The following is a 26,829-nucleotide window of genomic DNA, read 5'->3' as shown; positions in this document are numbered from 1 at the left end:
TTGGTAAGTTGGCGGAAATAACAGTCCTATTAAATAACTTACAGTATGACTGGGTATGCTTTGAATTCAAATCCCACTAACTTTGTCTTTTTTCTTCTCTAAGGTTGAGAAATAAATACCAGTAGAATACTGTGATAGCTTCACTGATTGATAGGTTCTTCTCCCAACAAAGATTGACCTTCTATTTACACAACATAACTGAAGGTTAGCTTCTTAGTAGAAATAGTATTGTAGTAGATTTCCTTTTTCAGTATCAATCTTTTTGAGACTACCTCTCATTCCTTGATACAAAAACCCTATCATTTTGAAATGTTTGTATTTAAATTAAAACCTTCCATCATAATTTTAAAGAAGAATCTTTTGTTAAGTTTTGTTCCAAACAAGAGCTTAATGAAACAGTTTTGTTCATACTTTTAAAATATTTAGTGATTTTAAAAAAATTGATTGATGCATATTTATTTAGAAATACAGTCATAAAAGTATTTAGTGTCATTCTTTGCAAGACATTTGTTTTGAGTATATCTTTCATGGAGAAGGTAGAGATAAACATGTGACTTGAAGTGAACGTTTGCAACAGAGTTGATTCCTCTAAAGACACCCCAAAACTAGGTGGTGGCTATGACAGGATTTGAACTCAGAACCAAAAGAACATGAACAAATACAGTAAGGCATCTGATCTGACTTTCTTATGGATCTGCCAACGAATCACTCAGAATGGATACCTTTTCCTCAACCCTGAAATAATCCTTTCTACTAAAGGCACAAGGCCTGAAGTTTTGGGGAGGGGACTAGTTGATTACATTGACTCCAGTGCTCTGCTGGTACTTATTTTATTGATCCTGAAATGACGAAAGGTAAAGCTGACTCCGGTGGAATTTGAACTCGGAATGTAAAGACAGATGAAATACCACTGAGCATTTTGCCTGTTGTGCTAGTGATTCTGCCAGCTCACTGCCTTATCAACCCTGAAATAATAAAAAGCTAAGATAGCCTCCATAGAATGTGAACCCAGAGTGCAAAGAGTCAGAATAAATACCACAAGGCAATTTAGGTGAAACTTTAACATCCCTGCTTTAACTTCTAGAAATAGCAGTCAAATCTCCTTTCAGTCTCACTCTACTACTTAAAAAAATGGAAGAACATATTAAATAATATAGTCTAGAATATACGAAAAGACAGGATGGTCATAGTTACAATGCTTTGATCATGGATCTGTTGGATCAAAGCTAGGGCTTAAACAATGACAGCATCACAGACCTTATCCCTCCAGTGGTTGGTAAAAAGTAAACACAAAATCTTAACACACAACTGAATGTACAAGGGGAAGGAATATATTATATAATTATAATCAAAAAATGTCTTAAATCTCAAATAAGTAGTTTTGAAATAGTGATACTAACAATAATAGCAGTAGCAACTCATATACAAATTCAAATACTGTGGTTCATTTATACTGCAGTTGTGTTAAGGTAAAGCTTCCTTGAGATTTCTTTTAAGTTCAATGTAATCTAAGTTTTAATTTTACCATTAACCTATCTTTTGCATGCTGTTTATATTCTGAACCTGTTTTTGTTCATAGGAGGGTTTTCATTGATTTTGATGTTTTACATTAAGTATCTCTTTTTTCAACGATTTTTTTCCTCTTTTTTTCCCTTTCTCATTTTCACTGGTCATTTGCAAATTTTCATCTGTAATTATTTCTTCTTCATCATGAAACAACAAGTTGACATTGATAGTGGACTAAGAGTTTTGATCATCTATTTATAATAGTGGGTATAAAGGTATTTCACTTGCCATTCTCAGAGTATTGGTTGGTAGTGCTCTGGAAACTGGAGTTTGTTGTCCACCATGTTGTTATTGCTGATCTTCATTATTTTCATTTCATTTTTCACCCTTAATCTTTTCAGTTCTTCTGGGCAATCAACTCTGAGGTGATTTTTATTCCAACAAATGTATGTTATTCATGTGAAATATATTTCAAATATATATATTTCTTTCTTTTGTTTTGTTTTTGAAGCTCTGATGAAGCTATAGAGTGATACTCAAGCACTCAACTATGAGTACCTACATCATTGAGTGCATTGCATCTATATTCTTTTCAATGTCTCTTATTGCCACTCCTGAGTTCTTTTGATCTATGTACTGGGATACAAATATATAGTCAGAAGTATGTCTGACTATTTCAGCTTGTGTTTTGACTGAGTTTTCAGTTTTGAAGGTATTGTAGATAGTAGCATAACTTTTGCCTATCTCAATTTTGAGAATTGATTTGTATAAAAGAACCTGTTGTACTATTCGATATAAGGATGATTTAATCTGCATCTGTTCTTTTGGGAAGAGAGATTTATAATCTTCTTCTTTGTCCTCTCCTGGATTAGTTTCAGTGCCAAAGAAATGTTTAGTTTTACAAAATTCTGCTATTGGTAGTTTTTCATGTAATTATGGTAGATCTAACAAATAAAAGTTTTAGACTTGCTGAAGAAGTTATAATTAACAAAAACAAGTTCAGAATATAAACAACATGCAAAAGATAAATTATTAGAAAAATTAAAACACATTAGATCGATCTTAAAAGAAATCGCCCTCCAGATGTTAGCATTTTCCAACACCAAATGTCTCAAAAAATGCTTACTGTTGCATTTGCCTACACTCCCACTCAACAGGGTAATGGAGAACCCTAACTAAATGTAGCCATATATGTATATGTGTGTATATGTGTGTGTATATGTATGTATGTATACACACACACATGCATACATCGAGAGAGAGAGAGAGAGAGAAAGAAAGTGAGAGGGAGGTGAAAGCAAAATAAGTTCATAGTAGTGCTCAAATAGATGTGAACTTAAACACCAACTTCTTCATTCAAAGCTAGTGCCTTGGCATCAAAAGCTATAAGAGCAATCCTTGTCAAGCTGTTATGGTGGCACTAAGGTAGATAAACATTGTTAGACTTGAGACATATATTCACAAGGAGCAGAAAATACATATTTGTTTCCTTTATTTTGTGCTCCATGTAAATATATGTCTCAAGCCTAACTGTATTTATTTACCTTACTCCATGCATGTGTGCATATGTGTGCATGCATCTACCATTAACATTTTAATACATTTTCCCATGTATTGTACAATGTCCTTCTTGCTCTCCTGTCGTATTTGTGTCTTTCACACTCCTCATTTTTTTTCTTTGAAACTGTCAAAGTTATGTATTTCTTGAGCACCTCTGGCTAATAAAGAAAAGATTATCATTATTATTATTATTATTATTATTATTATTATTATTATTATTATTATTATTATTATTATTATTATTATTATTATTGTTGTTGTTATTAACCAGGAAAAGTGGATGAAAATAATAGTGATTATGATTTACAAAATGTTTCTCTGGATAGTTTACTTCGTATTAGTTACTCATGCAAAAGCACTTTCTCTCTTTAACAAAAATATAAACAAATAATAAATTATATTTAAACAGCCTCAAAGAAATATCTGTAAGAATGAAAAATAATTATATATGAACAAACCAAAAAAAGAAGATAACATTAAATAATATAAATAAAATAATATTTGTAAATCAGTGAACATGAACAGGTTTTCTCTCAAAATTAAAACCAAGTGTCTTTGAGTAATGAGGCTTACCAATTGGTAGTTTTTGTTCTTGGTACTAATTATTAGTAATCATTAAATCTATTGGCAAAAAAAAAAAAAATAGTAGCTAAATAAACAAATGAAAAACAACACAAAATATAATAAAATAATAAGACTTTGATAATGTACACACAACGAAATTAAATCATAATTCAAGCATAGCTTTATAGTATAAGCAAAAAGCCCGACCTCTCTTCAACTTTCCAAATTCAGAAAATGACATTTGTTTCAATTGCAGATATGTAACTTTTTTAATGTATTTTTTAATTAATTTTTTTTATATTATCAACTTACTACAATCATTTCTATTTTATCTAATATTGATTGAAAGATTAGGAGAAAAAAATGAATAAAAATAAACAAATAAACAAATATTCTTCTGTAATCTTAAATAACTGGACCACAGAATCTTGGCCCCCAAATGTGCTGCTTAGTAACCCCTGAATATACAATAATCCTTACTGCTTTTGGATGTTAGCTTCTCTCTAACTAATCAGATTTATCTGCTTATATTGACGGGCTTAGCTCAACCACAAGGTCAGTTTTGATTTAGAATTTATGACTCTCATAATCAAAAATCAAATTCACTAAATAACTTTATTGATGTAATCAAATATATATATATATATATGTGTGTGTGTGTACATGTGTGTGTACATGTGTGTATACAAGCACACAAACACACACTTATAGATATGTATATACATAATTATTATAGCAATATATATATATATATATATAAAATAAAGATTACATATGTACATATATATATATATATATATATATACACATACAGGCACACACACATACATATATATAATTATTATATGTTCTTTTTCATATTGTTTAATATCCTCACCCCTAGCACCACCAATGCCTCCTTCCTTTTAATGGGAATTATGTCTTTCTATGAAGAATTGAGTCACCAAGCATTATTTCTATATTAGTGGAGTGGATAAGTTATATATATATTTTATATTTATTTACTTTTACTTTTTATAACTATTGAAAAATACTTTGAAGATTCTAAATAGTTATGGAGAACAAGAAGTAGAAATTACATATACATATACATATATGTATATATATATATATGTATATATATATATATGTATATATATATATGTATATATATATATGTATATATATATATATATATATATATATATATATATATATATATATATATATATATATATATATATGTAGAGAGAGAGAGAGAGAGAGAGAGAGAGAGAGAGGGCTTGTATAAAGGAGAGAAGGCAAGAGTGTAAGTGAGGAAAGATGGTGAAAGACAATAAAAGAAAGAAAAAGGAAATATATGAAAAAAATGGATACTAAAAATTGTGGAATAAACATTTTTTTTTTTTAAAAAGAGAGAAAAACACTAATACTGTGACACATCGACAGGGAATGAAGGGGTAAAAAGAAGAAAAATGAAGAAAATGAGGAAAAGATGGTTATATCAAAATAAGAGAAAGAATAAGAATAAAAAAAAAATATATGTAGGAAAAGATAATAAGGAAATAAAAATCAACAGATTGGAGATAGCAATTAATAATGTTCACATCAGAAAGAATGGAATGAGAGTGAGAGAGAGAGAGAGTGGGGGGGATGAAATTAAAGTGAGGATGGAAGATGAGAGGTGGAACTGAAGATTTAAGGAAAAAGAGAAAAAAATTATGGGAGAAAGGAGGGAGGGAGAGAGGGAGTGTAAGGTGAGAGAATTAATGAGTGAGAGATGAGAGAATATAGGAAACAAAGATTAGAGAGAGAGAGAGAATATGTGATAGAGGGAGGGGAATATAAAGTGAGAGAGAAAGGGAGAGAAAGTAAAGACGGGATTAAGAAAAACAAAAGTTGGAAAAAAGATATGAGAGAGAGAGAGAGAGAGAGAGAGAGAGAGAGAGAGAGAGAGGGGGGGGAGAGAGTTTAAAGTGAGGGGAGATCAGAAAGGAAAGTGAGTGTAAATACAGAAATAGGAAAGAAAGGTTGAGCAGGGTAGAAAGAAAGAGAAGAGTGTTGTGTGTGTTTGAGAGAGAGAGAGAAATGAGATATTTGATAAAGAGAGAGATAGAGAGAGAGAGAGAGAGAGAGAGAGAGAGAGAGAGAGCAATGGTTGACAGAAATAATCCAGATGGAAGTTGGAATGAGAAAGCTGAATATAGAGTAAGAAAAACAAGAAAGTGAAGGGAAGAGAAAACCTGAGCAATAGCATAATCGTAACAGAGGAAGTAATAATGTGAGAATGAAAGAGTATTATGTGTGTGAGAGAGAGAGAGGAGAGAGAGAGGGAGAGGGGGAGAGAAAAAGAGAAAGAGAGAAAAAGAGAGAGAGGGAAGAAGAGAGAGAGAGAGAGAAAAAAAGAGAGAGAGAGCAAGAGACAGTATTTAGTAATACCCTTGTAACCATCTTGCTTATAGATATAAAACTTCCTATTAGTTATTTATTAATTTATCTGTTAATTTTATTTATCTAATTATTTATTGTTTGTACCACAGATGGCAAACAATAGTGTTGGTGGTTTCAGATTTCCAGCAACACGCAAATCATTGGTTCACTGCATTCTGATGGGAATGGTTCAAAGAGTGTTTGTGTAACTTGTTGCTGAACAAATATCACAAGGGACTGTTTTCAAATATACACTGGTGAAAGATATACACATATACTTGTATGCACACAAAGTGAGACTGAACCCAGAACCATTTGAGTGGGAAGCAAACTTCTTATCATGCCGCCATGCCTATGCCTATGTGTGTGCATGTGTGTGTGTGTGTGTGTGTGTGTGTGTGTGTGTGTGTGTGTGTGTGAGAGAGAGAGAGAGAGTATTTCATGTTATGCTGAGAAGCAGTGCATGGTACCAGAATTTTTGAATTAAGCCAAATATCTTGTTATATATACAAGAAATTAAATAAGTGATAAGGAGAATCAGAAATTATGCCATGAACTTTATTAGCGTACAGCTGTTTCTGCTATGAGATGCAATGCACTCATAGTTGACTGCTTGAGTATTACTCTATAACTTCATCAGAGCTTCAAAATACAAAACAAAAAAAAAACAAAGAAATATATAGAAATACATAGGCGCAGGAGTGGCTGTGTGGTAAGTAGCTTGCTTACCAACCACATGGTTCCGGGTTCATTCCCACTGCGTGGCACCTTGGGCAAGTGTCTTCTACTATAGCCTCAGGCTGACCAAAGCCTTGTGAGTGGATTTGGTAGACGGAAACTGAAAGAAGCCTGTCGTATATATGTATATATATGTATGTGTATATGTTTGTGTGTCTGTGTTTGTCCCCCCAGCTTCGCTTGACAACTGAAGCTAGTGTGTTTACGTCCCCGTAACTTAGTGGTTCGGCAAAAAAGACCGATAGAATAAGTACTAGGCTTACAAAGAATAAGTCTTGGGGTCGATTTTCTCGACTAAAGGCGGTGCTCCAGCATGGCCGCAGTCAAATGACTGAAACAAGTAAAAGAGTAAAAAGAGAGAGTAAAGAGTATACATTTGAAATATGTTTCACACACACAAATATATGTATGTGTGTGTGTGAGTGTGTGTGTGAGTGTGTGTGTCTGTGTGTCTGTGTGCTATGCATGTACATGTGACAGTTCATATTTCCCTCATCTTGTTCACTGGTTGTGAACAATGCCTCACCAAATACCCACTGTTAGAATATATTATTAAAATATCAGACCTGTAGAGATAATAATAATGGTATTTTTATGTAAGCTTAAAACTTATGGCGTTCACCGTGCAATGACTAAGGAAAATGGTCTATAAAGGGGTATATAAGCCCTCGACAGAAAAAAAAGGCTTTCCTATCCAAAAAATTTTCAACAAATTACAGAACAATGTATTTCAACTTCTAATGTGATATATAAATTCCATTGCAAACATATAAGTTGTTATCTTTGTGAATCAAACTGCTACATTGGTCATACAAATACAACACTCTCTCATCATTTGACCATACATTGATAACAAGGAGTCATCGCAGCTCATTACAACACTGTACATATGACAAAATATAAGGTGAGATAATATTTGACAACATTACACTTCTAGAATTCTACAAAAATTGAGAAGAATATCTAAGATGGATTAACAATGAAAACTATTGGATCTTAGAAAGGAATAACTTTCTTAATCTGGTATTGAAGAAAAAGAAAATAATCATCAGTGCACACAAGATCCTAGGTAACTGTTGTGTCGACGCCCCCAAACGAAGAAGTAGGATTGCCCAAGACATATAAATAGAGGTAGTCTAGCCATGGTAGAGGAGTTCAGTGATTGTTGAATAGCCGTTGAGTAGCCGTCGTGTAGCGGTTGAGTAGAGATCATTCGAAGGTGCTAGATAGCAGTAGCTTGAGACATAACAGTAACCAAAAATTATACTGTATTTATATTGTTTCATGGGTCATCAGCACCTCTAATTACCAATTGCTACTCCATGGCCAACATGCTCAAGGGTTATCCACAACAATCATCATCATCATCATCACCATCACCATCACCGTCACCACCACTATCATAATCATCATGATTTAATGCTCATTTTCCATACTGGCATGGGTTGGACAGTTTGACAGGTTCTCCTGAGTTGCTGGACTGCATTGACCTCCAGTGTCAGCTTCGGCATGATTTCTACAGCTGGATGCCCTTTCTAACAACCATTTTACAGTGAGTAGTCCTGGGTGTATTTTTCAGGTCACTGACATTAGTGAGGTCACCAGACAGAACAAGGAGAGGGGAAAAAAAACAAACCCTTGGTGAAGCTGGAGAAGTATCTGAGAGGAGTCGGTGGCTTCATGTGAGGTGTTGAGAAGCTAAAGTATGGTAAATGTAACAAGCATACTAGAATCTTAGATTCTTTTATCAGAATCTCTACAGAATGGCCAAATTTCAATAGTCTTTCTTTGTCAGATTTTTAGTAAGAAACACATTCTTATATCAGATTGAATTTCCTCTCTTGTTGCATGTCTTCCAAGACATTTTTGCTGCCCAGTGATGATGATGATGATGCTGATGACGATGGTGGTGATAATGATGACAAATACGATGACGATGATGGTGATGATAGTGATGATGATGATGATGACAATGATGGTGATGGTGATGATGGTTATGACGATGATGGTTATGACGATGATGGTGATGAAATGAAAATGAAGATATTTGATCTCATACATTGTTTACGTTTTAACTCGTCAAACGATTTTTCTGTTGTTAATGTTTTGACTCAGGAGATTACTTTTACATTATTTATGTTTTGTCTTGAGAAATCGCTGGTCATTTTCAAGTTTCACATTACACACAGGCACCCACCAACTATGTCTAACAATTAGATATCTATGAAATAAATGTGTGTAGAACATGAAACTTCTTAAGACATCCCAGTCAGAATGCAAAAGGTGCCTTGTTAGCATTGCAGTCCAACTGAAATGATAAATGACGTACATCTTTTGTTATCTAAATCTTGTTAAAAAGCAGTGAGCTGGCAGAATTGACAAAAATGCAGGACAAAGTGCTTAGTGACATTACATCCGTCTTTATGTTCTGAGTTCAAATTCTGCCAAGGTCGACTTTGCCTTCCTTTTGGGGTCGATGAAATAAATACCAGTTAAGCATTGGGGTCAATCTAATCAACTTAACTCCTTCCTCGTAATTCCTGGCTTTGTGCCAAAATTTGAAATCACTATCTAAATCTTGTTAGACTAGAAAATATATTATGCATAAAGTGGAAGCGCAATGGTCCAGTGGTTAGGGCAGCGGACTTGCGGTCATAGGATCGCGGTTTCGATTCCCAGACTGGGCGTTGTGAGTGTTTATTGAGTGAAAACACCTAAAGCTCCACGAGGCTCCGGCAGGGGATGGTGGCGAACCCTGCTGTACTCTTCCACCACAACTTTCTTTCACTCTTACTTCCTGATTCTGTTGTGCCTGTAATTCAAAGGGTCAGCCTTGTCACGCTGAATATCCCCGAGAACTACGTTAAGGGTACACGTGTCTGTGGAGTGCTCAGCCACTTGGACGTTAATTTCACGAGCAGGCTGTTCTGTTGATCGGATCAACTGGAACCCTCGACGTCGTAAGCGATGGAGTGCCAACAACAACAACAACAATATGCATAAAGTAATAATGTATAATAATATATGGATTAGTATCCCAACCATATTGTTTTGAAAGTTATCTCCAGATTTCTGTTTAATGTCTTCAATCAACTCTTAACAACTACTTATCTGAAATATAATTGTCAAACTGAAACAAAACTTTGGTGACATGTGGTACAAAGACTTCTTAGTCAAACACACAGCTCATATTAAAGATTTCATTAATTAGTTCCATATTAATGTGTATGGTTAATAACACTTACAAAGCTATTTAAAGTGCCATTGAAATTTATCTAATGTAGGATCATGCACTGGAGTCATTCAACCTGCTAGAGGTAGCAGTCAAATTTGGCTCAAATCACACCTGACATAAAAATAAAGGAAGGATAGATTGATTGAATAATATAGTCTTAGATACATATAATCTAAAAAGATGAGATAGTCATGGTTGGAATACCTTAGATCATAAGCCTGCAAAATCTGAGTTAACTTGAAACTACACAACAGCAATAGTTTTGGAGTTTACAAAATGCATTTTAGCGTAAATTTCTTCAGGTCTACCTTCATTTCTTTTTTATGATAGAAACAGTGCCTTCTCTGACTGTTGCAGCCAATGTCCAAGTTACTGTCTGCAGAAAGATGCAGTCAAAATGAAAGCAAAGTTTTAATTTGAATATTTGTAATGGAGTGTACTCAGCAAAAGACATCCAAGTATTAGAGAAAATTTTAAGTAGGGCAGTATATTAAGGCTTACTACTATATTTGTAATTTACTAGATTTTATTTATTTAGAGATATAAAGGTAGTGTGCAAGTAGAATTGTTATTACATTGGTCAAAATGCTTAGCAGTGGTTCTTCTGACTTTTTAAGTTCTGAATTCAAAAGCCACTAAGGTTGACTTTCTCTTTCATTCTTTTGGAATAGATAAAATAAGTACCAGTTGAGCATGGATTGATGTAATCAGCTAGCTCCCGCCACTAAATTTCAGGCCTTGTGCCTATATTAGTAACAATTTAAATAGAAATATAACATGAATTTAAAACCTTATATTATTTAAAACTTCGATTACCTTCTATCAGCTGTTGTGCCATCTTTCCTTACATTCACCACCTTATATATTTCTCCATCTTTTAAATATGTAAGAAATAGTGACAGATTAAAAAAGGTTATCACCCGTGCACTGTCTCAAATTATTCTATGATATAAACTCAAACATCTTGCTACAGGGCTTGTACACACTTATTAGCAATGATTGTTTGTTTACAAAGTACATCTACTCAGGATGAAGAGTTAACAAGCTAGAAATAATAGCATAAGAGAGAAACAAAATAATTTGCTGAGAGTTGATCAAGCAGAAACAAACAGAATTGATACAAGGAAGTTTAAACAAGACCTAATGAAGTTTTGTAATGGTTTCAAATTTTGGCTCAAGTCCAGCAAATTTGGGAGAGGGTGCAGGCTGATTATATCGACCCCAGTGTTCAACTAGTACTCATTTTATTGACCTCAAAAGGATGAAAGGCAAAGTTGACCTCAATGGAATTTGAACTCAGAATGTACAAACAAATGAAATGCCACTAAGTGTTTTGTCTGGCATGCTAATGATTCTGCTTTAATGAAGTTTCATGAGAGAAAAAACTCTATTAGTGATATTAAGGGTGGCTATAGTGATGGCAATTACAATTATAATAATTATTTCTACTATAGACACAAGGCCTGAAAATTTGTGGGGAGGGAGCTAGTTGATTATATTGACCCCCGTATTCAACTGGTACTTCTTTTATTGAACCTGAAAAGACAAACAGCAAAGTTGGCCTCAGCAGAATTTGAACTCAGAACACAAAGATAGGTGAAATGATGTTAAGCATTTTGTCTGGTGTGCTAATGATTCTGCCAGCTTCTTGCTTTGATGACAGTGATAATAATGATTATAAAAATGATGTTACCTCCATGGTCGTATATTATATATAATCTTTGAGGTAACAAAACTCTTAAATCAAAAGCAGATAGTCAATGTTGTATTAATAGGAAGCTTTATCTGCCATGTTGTTCCAGTTTGCCTTGCAATACAGGACAGCTGTAAACCTGTATTGACTTCTGAATTTTAAAGTCCTACTGAAATATTGGTGAGAGTCAAATGCTTTGTTTCTTTATTGAATAAATAAGTTGAACATTATTATTTCCTTGTCACATTGATGCAATGAAGCATTAAGAATGCAGTAATTTTATTCAAAGGAAAATTGATAATCAATTAACGAAATTACTTAGTAATCTAAAAGTGATAAATTATTAGATACTGATCTTCAAGTTAATGGCAACGAATTGTTTCTTTCTTTTTTACATTCTTGAATTGTTTATTTTTTTGTGTTGCTTTTGCAATAAAAAATATTCACATGAATGCAAAATAGTAACTGACTACAAAACCATAAATGTAAAGTTATGAAACTCTTTGTGTCTTTGTCTCTTTCTCTGTCTCTATCACATACATCTAAATGAATTTATTCTTGGTTAATTCGGGAATGAACAGAAAATGCATGCTTAGATTTTTAACAAAGAGAATATTAGCAGATACATGGAACTAGCATGGGTACCCAATCAAATGCCCAAGCAATAACTTGATTTTCAGTTATGACTAATTAAGAGTAAAATCAAACCATGTTAAATAAATGTGTTTTATTAATAAATTAAATCTGATAATTTTATTAATTGCACCCCTCTCTCCACCTTCTTACTAACTCGACTCCCTGGTTTATGTCTTGTGGAAATGCATTGATACAATAAAACCTCTTGGCAGACCGCGTTACTTGTTTGGTTATTTGGATCCATGATAAATAATTACTCATTTCTGGAAGCTGCAACATATAATTGTTCATGAGAGAAGCACAGGATTGAGAGATATAAACTGATTGCTTTCAAGTTCTGTCCTTGTACTTTTTTACAGTTGTGGTGAAACATAAACCTACAATGCTGCATCAGGCAATCTTCTGAGAGCAGATATCCTAAGACTATTCGCATAGATTATATGGTCTAGCTGGGTCACAAAAAATAATCAATGCCAGGAAGTTCCTCAAGTTTGAAGCTTATTGGATAATGTTTGTCTCTTCCATAATATGGAAGAAGGGCTGGTCATCTTCCAAAAGACCTCTTACTAGATATACCTCATGGAAGGATAACATTTGTCTGCTCACTGTTCTCAAATAGGCATAGGAGGTAGACCACAGAAGGACAAACCTCACTTAAGATGAGGCAAACATAGTAAATATTGCCTTGCTGAGGATTAATAGTGAAGATATGATCAATTGCAGGTATTCTGAACACAAAGTAGTTTTTGAATTCAGTCAGTTTTTCCTGCTTTCATCTGTTCCACACTTTGGTACTTGTATCCCAAGTGTAGTATTCTAGTACTTCATTTTATTGTAGAACTTTTGAGTGGTCAAAAAATGTTGTTAGAATTATTGCTAGTGGCCCTCTCTGAAGAGCTTAAAGGGCTGTTTTCAAGATGGATAGTAAATCTTTTCAGTAGAGGGAAATACTCTGAGATTAATTGCTCTAAGATTCTCTATACAACTTCAGATCTTCCAGCATGAAGTTTGGTTTAAAACTGTCTTGTCTTGTTGATAGTATAATTCTTATCAGCAACTCTGGTCACCTCCTTTAGTAACATATTTTGTAATGTATTTGATGCTATATTTCAACATTGATGTGGCAGTCAAATTGGTGAAGGAGAAATGGGTCATAAGGCACCATCCATTGGTTGATAACCTCCTGTTCTACATAGCCCCTAGTTGTTTCATTGTAACTGACTGTAAGTAAATGCTACTGACAAAGACTAACAAGGCAGAAATGTGCATCTAGCATTCTCACCAACCACTGCTAGTTGATTTTCATCTGCTTCTGATGTGTTTTTAAATGCAATATATACTCCAAACGAATTCTGCAGTAAATTTCTTTTTTCTCAGTGTATTTACAATACATATGATACACAGATGGTTATTTTAAACTAATGTTACTTCTCTTGCACACAATGTATAAATTAAGCTAAGTATAAATGAGAAGGGGATAAATAAGGCCCAAGAACAGACCCTGTCTGTCTGACCCATGCAAGCATAGAAAAGTGGACGTTAAAACGATGACGAGAGTGACACACAATCATACACATAGGATGATGATGATAGTGATGACGACTACTTCACTGTTGCCACAGATGACTGCACCCTTGCTGCTAATATTTCCACTATCACTGCTGCTATGCCATCATCACCACCAATGTCAATAATATGATGTATTATCTGCTCCCAGTAGGATGAAAAATCTGCTGGTATCCATAGTTAATTATGGGTGTGTACATAGTGGGATTCTAATCCCTGACATAAAAGATGATAGTGCACAGTGGGATTTCAGCTTGAAATACAAAGAACTGGCATAAATAGCACAGGGTATCCGATCCAACACTGAAATGATTCTGCCTGTCCACAACCCATGACAGGAACTGTATTTGTCAACCCTAAATGACAAAAGTGAGTGAATTCAGAACGCATTGTGAAATTTGAATACAGAATGCAAAAAGCTGGAAGAAATACTAGAAGACATATTGCTAACATTTTTGCTAATTCACTGCATCTCACCATTAAAAGAATGTTCGAAAGATATGACATAAGCAATGATGATGTTCTCTGCTGCTGTGCATGTGTCAGAAGACAAAGTACCATAACCATTCGATACATACAAGGGTTGTTTGAATGGGCTTCTCAGCATTGGGAAAATGGGTATGCACACATACACACACCTAAATAAAATGCAGAAGATTAGAAAGTAAGGAGGAAACAAGCAGTTTATGAAGTTTTACAAGAAGAACATATGAAGGAGAAAGTATAGAAAAATATGATAAAATAGTAAAAGTGTGTCCAATGAAAATAAATTTGCCAAATGAAATGAAATTCAAGTTGCACACTTTATCAAAAAAAAAAAAAGCAAAAGCATTAAGAGAAGGTGGAGAAAAAGAAATAGGAATGATAACAAATTTACAATGTCTGTTTACATAACGTATATCTGTTTATATAGACTATATTTCAAAGATTTCTTTAGAAAAAACCTACATGAAAACCTTAAGCAACTAACTGTTTCTTGGTCTTGATATGTTATACAAATAATCAAGACCTTCTATTCCTGCTAATTCTCTCCCTTTAAAGCCTGTGAATGTGTATTTAAACAATAGTAGAAACAACAGAATTCAATCAATGCCCTAGTTAACACATTCATGCACACACACATACATACATATATACACCACTCTCATTTTTCTCTCTTTCTCATGCACACATATACAAATACTTATACATATACATGCACCTACGTAGATGCACAGTTTTCTAGTTTACCTGTATTACTGAAGCATATCTGTTAATAGCTGTCATAAAAGTCTGTTGAATTCTGGTACAGAAATGAAACCTTAAACTTAAATAATTTCTGTGGTATTCCTAATGTTGCAAATTCTAAGTGACAGTTTGATAGCAGTTATTGCTGGGTGTGGCACTCACTCTCTCCACAAATAATACTCATAAACAAGATACTAGTTTCAGGGTGTGGTTTTCCACAATTCTTCTCGCCTGACTGTCTCTTGGCAGAACTAAACTTCTAAGAGAGTGGCAATTGTGAATGCTTTGATACACCAAAGACGAAAATAAATAATTAAAATAAAAAGTGTTCTGGTTATAATTTGTTTCTTTTCTTTAGGTTGAAGATAAAGCTGGAGCTGTATCATGTTTAAAACAAATAGACTTGTCAGAAGTAAGAGGCAAAATAACTAACTGCATTTGTAGACATTTGTGTACTGTGACAGTGACATGAATGATTGTGCATGTGTGTGTGTGTGTATGCGAATAATGAACACATGTATATGTATGTATGTTTTGAATACTTTATGTGTGTGTATGAGACACTAGAACCAATTGTGTATGGGGAGACTAACACTAAATGTAAGCATGAGAGTAAGCTTTGAGTGTGCATTTGTGCATAAGCAGGCTCATTATTGAAAAGTATGTATACATATTACAGTTATGTGTGTGTATATGTGAGAGAGAGAGAGAATGTTAATTAAAAGTGTGACAATTGCAAGTAAGAGTTCCTGATATATAAAAATGTATTTCGTTTTTAGTTAAGATTTTACATTTATACTGTCATATATTGCATATATATCATGGTAAGATAACAGGATCACATAAAATTCAAAAATTTTAGTAAACTGTTAAAATGTTTTATAAATAAATATCTTTTAAAGTTTCCAATGATATTTTGTTAGATAACTTGAAGTGATGATCCTGTACCTATTACCAGTTTAAACTGATCTCAGTGGAATTTCAATTCAGAATGTAAAAATGGATAAAAAGCCACCAAGCATTTTACCTGTCACAGTAATGATTCTACTAGCTCGTTAACCGTTGAAATGGTAGAACATTAGTCAGTTTCATAATTCTGTTTGGTAAATTTAACATTTAAGCAAAAAATATGTGGTGTCCTCTTCCAGACTGTTTCTATAAAGGAGATAATCATTTCTTCATAATATTTGGCAGGATTAGAAGTTTAAATTTTAAATTAAAGAATAAGGGAAAAATGCATAGAGTATACATATTTAATTCTTTATTTTTGTTGCTCACTTATCATGAAGTTCTTAAAATTTGTAGTTGGTCTGTCTATAAAGTCTATCCAACAGCTGAATCATTATATTACTAACCAACTTTCTAAAAATAATAGTCAAATCCTCCTCAAGTCACAGCTTTAAAAAATAAAGAATGAATCTGAAGAATAAAACAAGATGGTCATGATTGGAACACCTTTGATTGTTGGTTTGCTCATGCAGGACTGATCAGGGATAAAGTGCAACTGATAAATTCAGGTTGGTTGTTGATAGTTATATCAATTCAGTTTTTTAAATTTTTAATGTTGTAATGTTAAATAAAAATAAGAAAAAAGAAAAGATACATTGAAAAAAAAAACAGATGTGACCTAAACTTGAGCTTTGTCATTCAATTAATCATATTGCTTATTAACTTTGGTCTGGCTCGGAATATATTCAGCCAGAATCAGTTTTTCTTAACTCTTATTAAAGTAAATTGTTTTTCATTTTTTTTTTCTGGGTATTTTCTAAGAAATAGTAGTCAACAATTTAAAACTAAAATCATGTTATATCTTTTTTATTCTTCATTATTGTTATCATTTTTTTAATTGTATTTTCACTAACTTGATTTTTATCGATTGGTCATTAGCAGGTTATATGTTAAATTAAGCATTCTTTGTTAATAATTTGTCAGTATAAGCTACAATTTTTCTGGAAATCCAAGAATCCAATCAATAGTTATGTTACACAGAAGATTAGAAGACTTGCAGCTTGCTTTAATGATGATAATACATTATGATGCTTAAGAAAATAAAAGCATAAAAGAAAAAAAAAAAAATCAAGTATCTTTCCATTATGCCTTATTATTATTATTATTATTATTATTATTATTATTATTATTATTATTATTATTATTATTAATATCATCATCATCATCATCATCATCATCACCATCATCATCATCATCATCATCATTATCATCATCATCATCACCACCACTGTTGTTGTTGTTTTTATGCCAACCATCCTGCTACCTTCAAGAGAATGGGTGTACATTTAAGTATAAGATAATCATACATGCATTGCTTTGTTCTAACTTAATGTAAGAACTGATGAACAAAGAAACAAAAATGAAAAACAGAAGAGAGATAGGGAGAAAGGAAAGTGGGGGAGAAGAAGAAGAAAAAAATGCAGAATACTGATTTTGTTAAATGAGATTTGTAGAACCATTGAGCTATCTGTATGCAATTGTATGAATTATGAAAATTATGTCAGATAAAGGACTAGGTGAAGTCAAAGCCATCTAATTATAATGGTAAAAGAAGAAAGAAGCAGAACTCTGTCACTGCCCAAGTGCTTACAGTAAGGTTTTCCTTTTTTAATTTCTTTTTTCATAGATTCCAAATAGCCAAACATAATGCATAGAAAAGAGCACAGTTAATAGTTTGTGAATGACCAAAAAATAATTCCATATATATATATAAGATATACATAAAAAAAAAGTGAGGATAACATATCTTATCAATTTTACAGAAAGATCTTATGATCAGCGCCAATACATAAATATAAATCACAGCCATTTCTCCAAGTGATTATTGCATTTTGTGGGAAAGACTTAAGAAGTGTAATGGAGATAAAAAGAGGGAAAGAAAGAAAAAAAAAAAAAAACATTAAAAAATAGAAGCAGAACTGAATCAGTACCAATTTAGTTGAAAATAAGCCTGAGCCACTTTTAAGATCATACGAACAGAAAGCAAAATTTTTCCATCACAAAAAAGGAACAAACTATTACAAGTTATGTGTGTGTGTGTGTATGTGTGTGTGTGTGTGTGTGTGTGTGTGTGTGTGTGTTTGTGTGCATGCATGTGAGGCTCCTTATTTTCAGTGGTCAAATTACTTGGCTCATATGTAGACAGTTTAGTTCTAATCAGTCTCACCATAAAAGAGACAGGATATAAAAGACTAAGTGCAAAAGTAGACAAAATACACCCCAACCCTGTGCCAAAATAAATAGATATCAAAATTAAGGAAATGAATCGGATTCTTATTTCAAGATAAGCTATTGGTTAGAATATAAATGAAATGTAATGGTTAGTGAGATAATTTACATGCAAATTTGTGGATTTTCATCAAGTTTTCAGAAACTGAAACATTAATGGGATTTGCATTGTTGTGTTAAAGAAAATATTTCTGAAATTCTAAAGTTTACTTAATGAACTACTGAATATTGTAGGAAATTGCTGGGACATTCAACTATTCAAACTAAATATTGACATAAGTTCTCATGATTTACAACAAAGATTATCTGTTATAATGGTATATACATACATTTCAACATCTTAATAGAACTATATTTGCCATAGTCATTGCTCTGGATTTGACTATTTTAATTCCATTAATTAATTTCAGAAAAAGCAAAAATGCAATATATTTGTTACATTTATGTATTTGTTTTGTAAGTGTCCTGATGTGAAGTTGTTTTGCTGAAACAGATATTATTATATTTAGGGATGGTCATATTTTTTTTTTATTTTGCCAATTAACCACATGTACTTTATACAGCTTTAATATCTTTCTTATTTTAACCCTTTTGTTACCACATTTCTGTTGAGAAGCTCTGTGTTTCTTTCAATTAATTCTGAATTTAACAAAGAATTTAGTAAAATTACCTAGTTATCAATAAGTTAGGAACATAAATTCTGACTAAGGTTTGGTGGAAGATTTTAATTCAGAACTTTTGAAAACAAAACCTTTGTACTACAGAGCCAGAGGCAGTTTCAGCCAGGTTGGTATCAAAAGAGTTAAACAATGAGCATTAAAATAAGAATAATAATGAAACTGAAGTGAAGACCAAATATATAGTGCATGTGGTTAATTGGCAATATATCTGATTAAGAATTGTATTTTCTGTTTCAAATTCTTATTTACAAGTATAATGTGCACTTAATTCCTTATTTCTTATGGTTCACAAAAATTACTTAAGTCAAAAATTATATGCAGTCTTGTTTCTGTAATTTATTAAAACAAAAACAAAAGTTGAACAGTTACATAATTTTTTGACATAGTGTCTTCGCTTTTCAATGCACTTTTTCCAGCAGTCCACAAGCTTGTTTATTCAGTCTGAAAAGAAAGTTTTTGACTGCTTGTGCATAGCAAATTGACGACCTTGAGTAGTCCAAAAAAGTGATAGTCAGAAAGGATCTGGGTTGTATGCAGGATGTCTCAGTAACTTGAAATCCAATTTTTCAATGGTTTTCATGGTGTGGCTTGCCATATGTGGATGTACATTGTCATGCGACAATAACGGTTACTTTGACAATAGACCTTGGTATTTGGTGTGAATTGCTGGTTTCAGTTTGTTGGTCAATATTTCACTGTTTCCCACATGGTGACTGTAGACCACTATTTCAGTTAATGTTCCAAAAAACAGCTAGCTTCATTTTTTTCTGTGGAAGGTTGTATCTTGAATTTCTTTTTCACTGGCAATCCTAGGCATTTCTACTCCATACCCTGCTTTTTGGATTCTTGGCTGAAAGTGACATACTCAGGTCACATCTACTTTGACTATTCTTTTCAAAAAACCTTCACCATCTTTGTTGCAGTCAAGTAAGCATTGACAGATCTTCACCTGATTGTGTTTATGTGCCTTGGTAAGATCTTGTGCCACCCATTCTGCACAGAGTTTATGGAAGCCAAGCTTGTAGGTGATTTCATATGCAGAACCATCACTAATTTGCAGAGAACATGCCACCTCATCAATGGTAACTCAGCAGTTAGAGGTTATTTGTATGAATTTAGAAAAAAATGCATAGCTCATCAAAGAAGAGCTGTATTTGAAAACAAATTGGTAGAAATAATCTTGAGAATCCTATCAACTTATTCAATGAATCCACCATTAACATCAGTAGTTGCTTCAATACAGGGTTGAAAGCCCAAATCAGATTATCTTTATCAATTTTGAACATAGTGCTCATTATGGTAGACTTGAGAGATTGTATGGTGTTATAGAGGTGTTGATTGACCTCTCTCTTAGCTATGCACCATATGTAATAGAAGTCACATGTGCTAAGAGGCCATGTGTCTGGAAGAACATGATTATGGAGATTGGCATGCATCCACACCTGGGTTGTCCTAGCCTTATGAGATGGCACAGAGTCTTGTTGGAAGATGTATGATTTTCTGTTGTGTAACCTGCCTATCCAGGGCTTCAGAACTTTCTTCAAAACCTCTATGTAGACAGCAGCAATGACTTTTAAACCCAGGGAAAAAAGTGAGAAGGCATGATACCTTCCTCATTGTTGATGAGTCCCAAAGCCATTACAGTTACTGGGAACTTAGTATGCATGCCTGCTGAAAACCCATTTGGATCTTTGCATAACTATTTGTCATTCCTTCAGTTTAGCTCTTGGTGTTTTAACTTGTTTAGGGACTACTTTGCAAAGATTGAACACCCAACATAAACTGACCTTTTCACACCTCATACGACCTGTAGCTGCTGTCCTTATGCACAACTCCTATAATGGTACATTCTAAAATCTGGAGGTCCTTTCCAATGGCTATGATTGACTTTCTGGGTTTTTTATTTATTATTTCTTGGACTTTTTGCACAAAGTTATGTGTTCTGATAGTGTTAGGATGCTGTGCTTCTGTTTTGCATTCAGCTGCTCATGTTGTATCCTCATCAGTAGCTTCCAGAAGTTAGAATTTTTGAAAAAAGTGATCTCTGAAAACTGACACAACCTGCAGTAAAGAAAATCATCACTCCTGAACTAACAAACTTTACTACATATATGTGTGTGTGTATGTGTGTGTGTATGTCTTATATGTGAAAACAAAGCTATATAAATGAGACTTTGTAGACAAAAACTGTTGATGGGATTGTCTTTGTTCTTAGGTGCTTTGAGTAGAGTTCACGCTATTGTAAGCATTCAAGTCAGAATAACTTCTCCCCTTCCCTTCTCAGGTTTTGGAGTATTTGTAGAGGGTCGTAGTACAGTCATCTCTCATTTAATCAATTAAATAAAGGACTGGAAAAATGAAATTGCCTGCAAAGTGGCATATCTTTTATAAAAAGACTTGTATCCAAAATTCCAAATGCAAGACAGTATCAAGAAACTCTATCAGTCTCACAAAGAGTACACTCAAGAACTCATATACTCACCACATCAACTCTTTTTTGTGCAACAGAACTAAGAAAAGAAAATGTGATATCACTATACAAATATCTGAGAACATTCCAAGAAAATGGCACATGTTTGGTGAATAATGAAAACTGTTAGTCTTTACGGCATCGGATAAAAATGTCCTCTGAAGCCTTTATGTGGTCAGTCAGCCACTAAAAATAGATACCAAATCTCCCTCAAGTACCATTTCAAAATATTTGAAACAAAGGACATTAGAAAACGATGAATACATTATATCTGAAGAAATAAAGAACTGGATTGTCAAGACTGGAATGCCCTTGATCATAAGTCTGCTGGATTTGGGTTGATTTGGAACTAAACAATGCTATGACAAAAATGGCATAAGAGTAAAATATTTTTATGACATCTTTTAGAATCTTATAAGGGGTTTTTGATTTTATAGAATTCGTGTCTTTGCCAAAGGTGAACTGTGTCTGATTTGAAGCAGCTACATGGACATTGAAACTGAGCTATTGACCCAATATATCAAGGATATATCTATCAGGAGCAATATTTGAATGTTATATTTCCAGCACATTTCTTTTAAGTTCTATTTTGATCTCTACTAATGTTGACAAAATAGCTACACTGATCCATTGAGGTCAAATAAACACACTGGGAAGATCAACAGATTGAAAAATCTCAACTTTTTAATGATGCTATTGAGTCAAACATGAATTGGGTTTATACTGGCTAAAATGAAAGTTTGGTAATTTTATGAGCATGTAGCCAACTAGGATATCATGGACTATCCAAGGATCTAATTTTATCCAATAATATGTATAAATATATATTTATAAATTATTATATTTTTTAAACGATAAATATCATTCAAAATTTCTCCATCACTGCCATATTGATAAAATACATACAGCATTTTAATTACACTTATAATTATCTGCGTGTTGTAGAATAGATAAATATAAGGATAATATATTTTATTTTATTATCCTTTATATTGCAAACAATGTATTTTATTGAATGTATTCTTTCTAATAACTTCTGTTTTATATATGCATTAAATCTTATATATTATTTAGTGTGAAATCATTCAGTTTATAGTTTCTTGAAATACAGTATGTCTTCTGAATTTGTCAATTTAAATCTTCTACAGTAATTAGTCTTGTCTAAAACATACAATGGATTTAAGTTAAGGGAAAATCTAGAATGTTAGTTAAGCATGGAACATTTCCAATTCATGAAATGAGTTTATGTAGAAAAAGACGGTGTCATGTTGGAGCTGTATGGGCAGTTGTCCCATTTTGTCAGTACCAGGTTCAACCTTTTAATCACATGTATCTTAATTTGATCTATCACTTTTAAAGAAAAGACATTTGTGTCAGTAAAAATGCTATTTAATGATACTAACTGAATAAATGCTGCACAGCTTTATAATAAATTCAATGAAAAACAGCCAATTGTGGAACCATTTTATAATTTCTTCTATTGTATGTCAGATTTTCTAATTAATAACTTGACCAAGAAGCCAAAAATTGCCAAAATTGAACAAGAATATTATCTCAAAATCTTTGTCATCTGTCTGAGAAATGATTAAGAAATTCTCACTTGTCTTATTTTTGGTTATGATGTGTTGAAAGTTTGAATAGTAAAGTAAAATATCTTCAAGTAGGAGATTTTCAGGACAAAGTACAATTAATGTGAATAGCAAAAGAATCCTACATAAATTCCAACAATGAGTGTTCCAGTTTCTCAGTTCAACTAAACCACTGTTCAATGAATTATGGTGTAATAGGTTGTATCCTTAATGTAATCTTCAGTTACTTATCTAGTTTCACCTGTAAAGCTTTGGTTGAGCTGACTAATTTACACACTCAATAAATAAGTGATGCTAATATTATATCTTTTATCTTTCACTTGTTTCAATCAGTGAACTGCAGCCATGCTGGAGCACCACCTTGAAGGGTTTTTTAGTCAAACAAATCAACTTAGTTTTTAAAAGCTTAGTACTTATTCTATTGGTTTCTTTTGCTGAACTGCTAAGTTACGGGGATGTAAACACACCAACACTGGTTATTGAGCAGTGATGGGGGGGGGGGCATTCATAGACACAATGACACACACACACATAGATATATACATATATATGACAGGTTTCTTTCAGTTTCTGTCTACCAAATCCACTCAAGGCTTTGGTTGGTCCGAGGCTACAGTAGAAGACACTGGCCTAAGGTGCCATGCAGTGGAACTAAATCTGGATTCCTGTGGTTGGGAAGCAAGCTTCTTACCACACAGCCACACTTGTGCCTACACAGACATGCCTACACCTATTTAAACCTATTATCAAATGTTGGTTGCCACTGAAAACATGCTGTGATTAGAGTGTATATTTCACAAAGATGTATAAAAAAGTGTTAGAAATATTGAGATTCATAATCTGGAAAATTTATCTATGATATTTAGATATTTACTCTTACAGTGCTGGGACTGTCCTTTCATCCCAAAGAAAAAATGTACTTAGTACTGTAAACTATCAACGCAGTTGTTACTTGTATGGTGTTTACAATAGGGAATTATAGCCTTATTTTCTATCTACATAGAGCTAAATACACTAAGCTTTTGAAAGTGTCTTGGCCACAAATGCATTGCCAATGACAGAATGCAGAAAAAATCTCTTAGCTGGCCATTCCATACCCATTTAAGTCAACCATCTGGAGAAAGACTAGAAATGTTGGTGGTTTGTTTGTTGTACTTGTGTCTAAATGTTCACATAGTGGAATCTGTCTGTTACTGGGAACTTGTATTTGCTGTTGATGAATAGGGAATCTGTTTCTCAAAGTAAGTATTATTTGTCCTTTGTAATTTTTATTACATTCAGTACATTTAATATCATAAATTAATTTTTTGATGAACAAGTGAAGTGCTAAAATTTAGTGATGTGTGCATTGATTTTACAAAATCTAAAAGGATAGAAGGAATTACAGCTTTCTCCCTTAGATCAGAGAGTTTAGCCTAACTTCTTTAAAACAAATATAAACAAACATGTTTTAATTTAGATGGTTTCTTATGACATAAGACTGATAGATATATTTGCTACTGTGTGAATTTGTGTTGCTCAGGATGTTAAGAGTTAATAAGAATACTGAACTTCCATACTGCTGTCATCAACACAACTCACTATTGGCAAAATTAAAGCATTAGTTGGTAGCCATTATTTCATAATACATACATATACTGAAACTTCACTGAAATTCTAATGAATTCTAATGAAAGCAAACCTGACTGTATTCTAATCTCTTGCATCAGAGTTGTCTCCAATTTAGCAGCTGCTATAACAATTAACAGTTCTTTTAGTAATTTTCTACCTTGTAATCTAAACTAACTAATAAGAATGACATATACGTTGTTCAATGACAGTCGACCTTCTTGGTAGCTTCATCACTCAAACATCTGAATGATCAGATAGGCTTTACACTTGTAAAACTTTATATAATGCAGATTTAAGTAACTGAACACTTCATATATTTAACATACATGTACATGTTGAGTTCCCTTTTCTTTTGTTTTTACACCTATATGTTTACCAAAGGTGGGCACCATTAATCGAAAATTTGACTTTGTTAACCATTAATCAGTTAATTCTACAAAAATGTAACACAAATTCAATATAGAAAAAAACAAAAAAACAGTTTTTGCTCTAAAAATCACCTAAAAACACCTTTAAAAAGAACCAAAACTATAAAATCAAGCCCTTTTTGGCCTTTTTAAGGGTTTTAGAACCCAAAAAACTATAGTTTTCTTTTGTTTTTTTGCTTTAGAATTATAAATGCTGATTTTATAGTTTTAACTTTTAAAAGACCTAAAAAAGGCTGATTTCATAGTTTTGGCCTTTTTTTTTTAAATTTTAGGTTGTTTTAAAAGGCTTTTAGAGCTAGAAAAAAGTAAAAACAAAACTCAAATGAAGCACAATATTAGTATTAAATTAAAATAAAAAGATGAAAAACACAATATGTACATAATTTAATTTTTCCTCTTCTTCTCGTTCTCCATTTTGTTCATCAGATGCATGTTGCCCTTCATGAAAATTAGCATGTCAAAATTTTCATCAGACAGGGATGATCTCTTGGTCCTCAAGATGTTTGCTCACCCAAGAAGGCAGTATCTGTCAGCAAGTCCTTGGAGTTGGTCTCCAACCAGGTCTTGACCAAATTCTGGGCCTTTTCCTTGAATGACCTGTGGCTTCTACTGCTCTCTTTGGCTGGGTGATACCACTGAAGAAGTCATCCTCCTCTTCATTGCTGTGCCTCCACTGTTGCTGCTAACTTCATCAGGCCTCCTTGACCTTACCTTCCATGCTTTTACTCACCTTGATGACCTTGATGTTGTCATACTTATCCAACCAGATGAGTTGAAACCTGGGGTGGAAGGCAGCAGCCACCTGGCATTCTTCATCCTCTAGGAGGGTTCCAAACCTTTTGTTGATGCCTGCCAAAAGTGCATCGACCATAAGGCTGTAGTAGATGTGGCCCTTGGACTTCAAGTCCTTGAGCCTAAAGATCATCGCAGCAACTTGAGTTAACAGAATTTAACTGAAGCAAACTTGAGTTAATGGAAGTTAAATGTAATAAAAGTTAATTAATACTATGATGATTTCTAAAGTTAACTTAAAAGTTAAATTGTTAACGGAAAAGTTAATCTCATTAATTAACGATTATCAGATTAACAGTTTGGTGCCCAGGTTTAATGTTTACACTTATCCCTTTACACATGTGTTAATTCAATTTTGGTGTTATATGGGCGCAGGCGTTGCTGTGTGGTAAGAAGCTTACTACCCAACCACATGGTTCCGGGTTTAGTCCCGCTGCATGACACCTTGGGAAAGTGTTTTTATTATAGCCTTGGGCTGACCAAAGCCTTATGAATGGACTTAGTAGATGGAAACTGAAAGAAGCCCATCTGATATATATATATATATATATATATCGATGATGATGATGATGATGATGATATATATATATATATATATATATATATATATATATATATATATATATATATGTATATATATATACATATGTGAGTGTATGTGTATGTGTCTTTTTGTCTGTGCTTGTCCCTCCATCACTGTTTGACAACTGGTGTTGGTGTGTTTACATCCCTGTAACTTAGTGGTTCGGCAAAGACTTATAGAATAAGTACTAGGCTTAAAAAAATAAGGCCTGGGGTTTAGTTGTTCAATTAAAACCCTTCAAAGCAGTGCTCCAGCAAGGCTGCAGTTAAATGACTGAAACAAGTAAAAGAATAAAAAAAATATGA

This window comes from Octopus bimaculoides, chromosome 2, assembly GCF_046866305.1.
Source record: "Octopus bimaculoides isolate indiv1 chromosome 2, ASM4686630v1, whole genome shotgun sequence".
Lineage (NCBI taxonomy): Eukaryota > Metazoa > Mollusca > Cephalopoda > Octopoda > Octopodidae > Octopus > Octopus bimaculoides.
Note: the sequence above shows the minus strand (reverse complement) of the source record.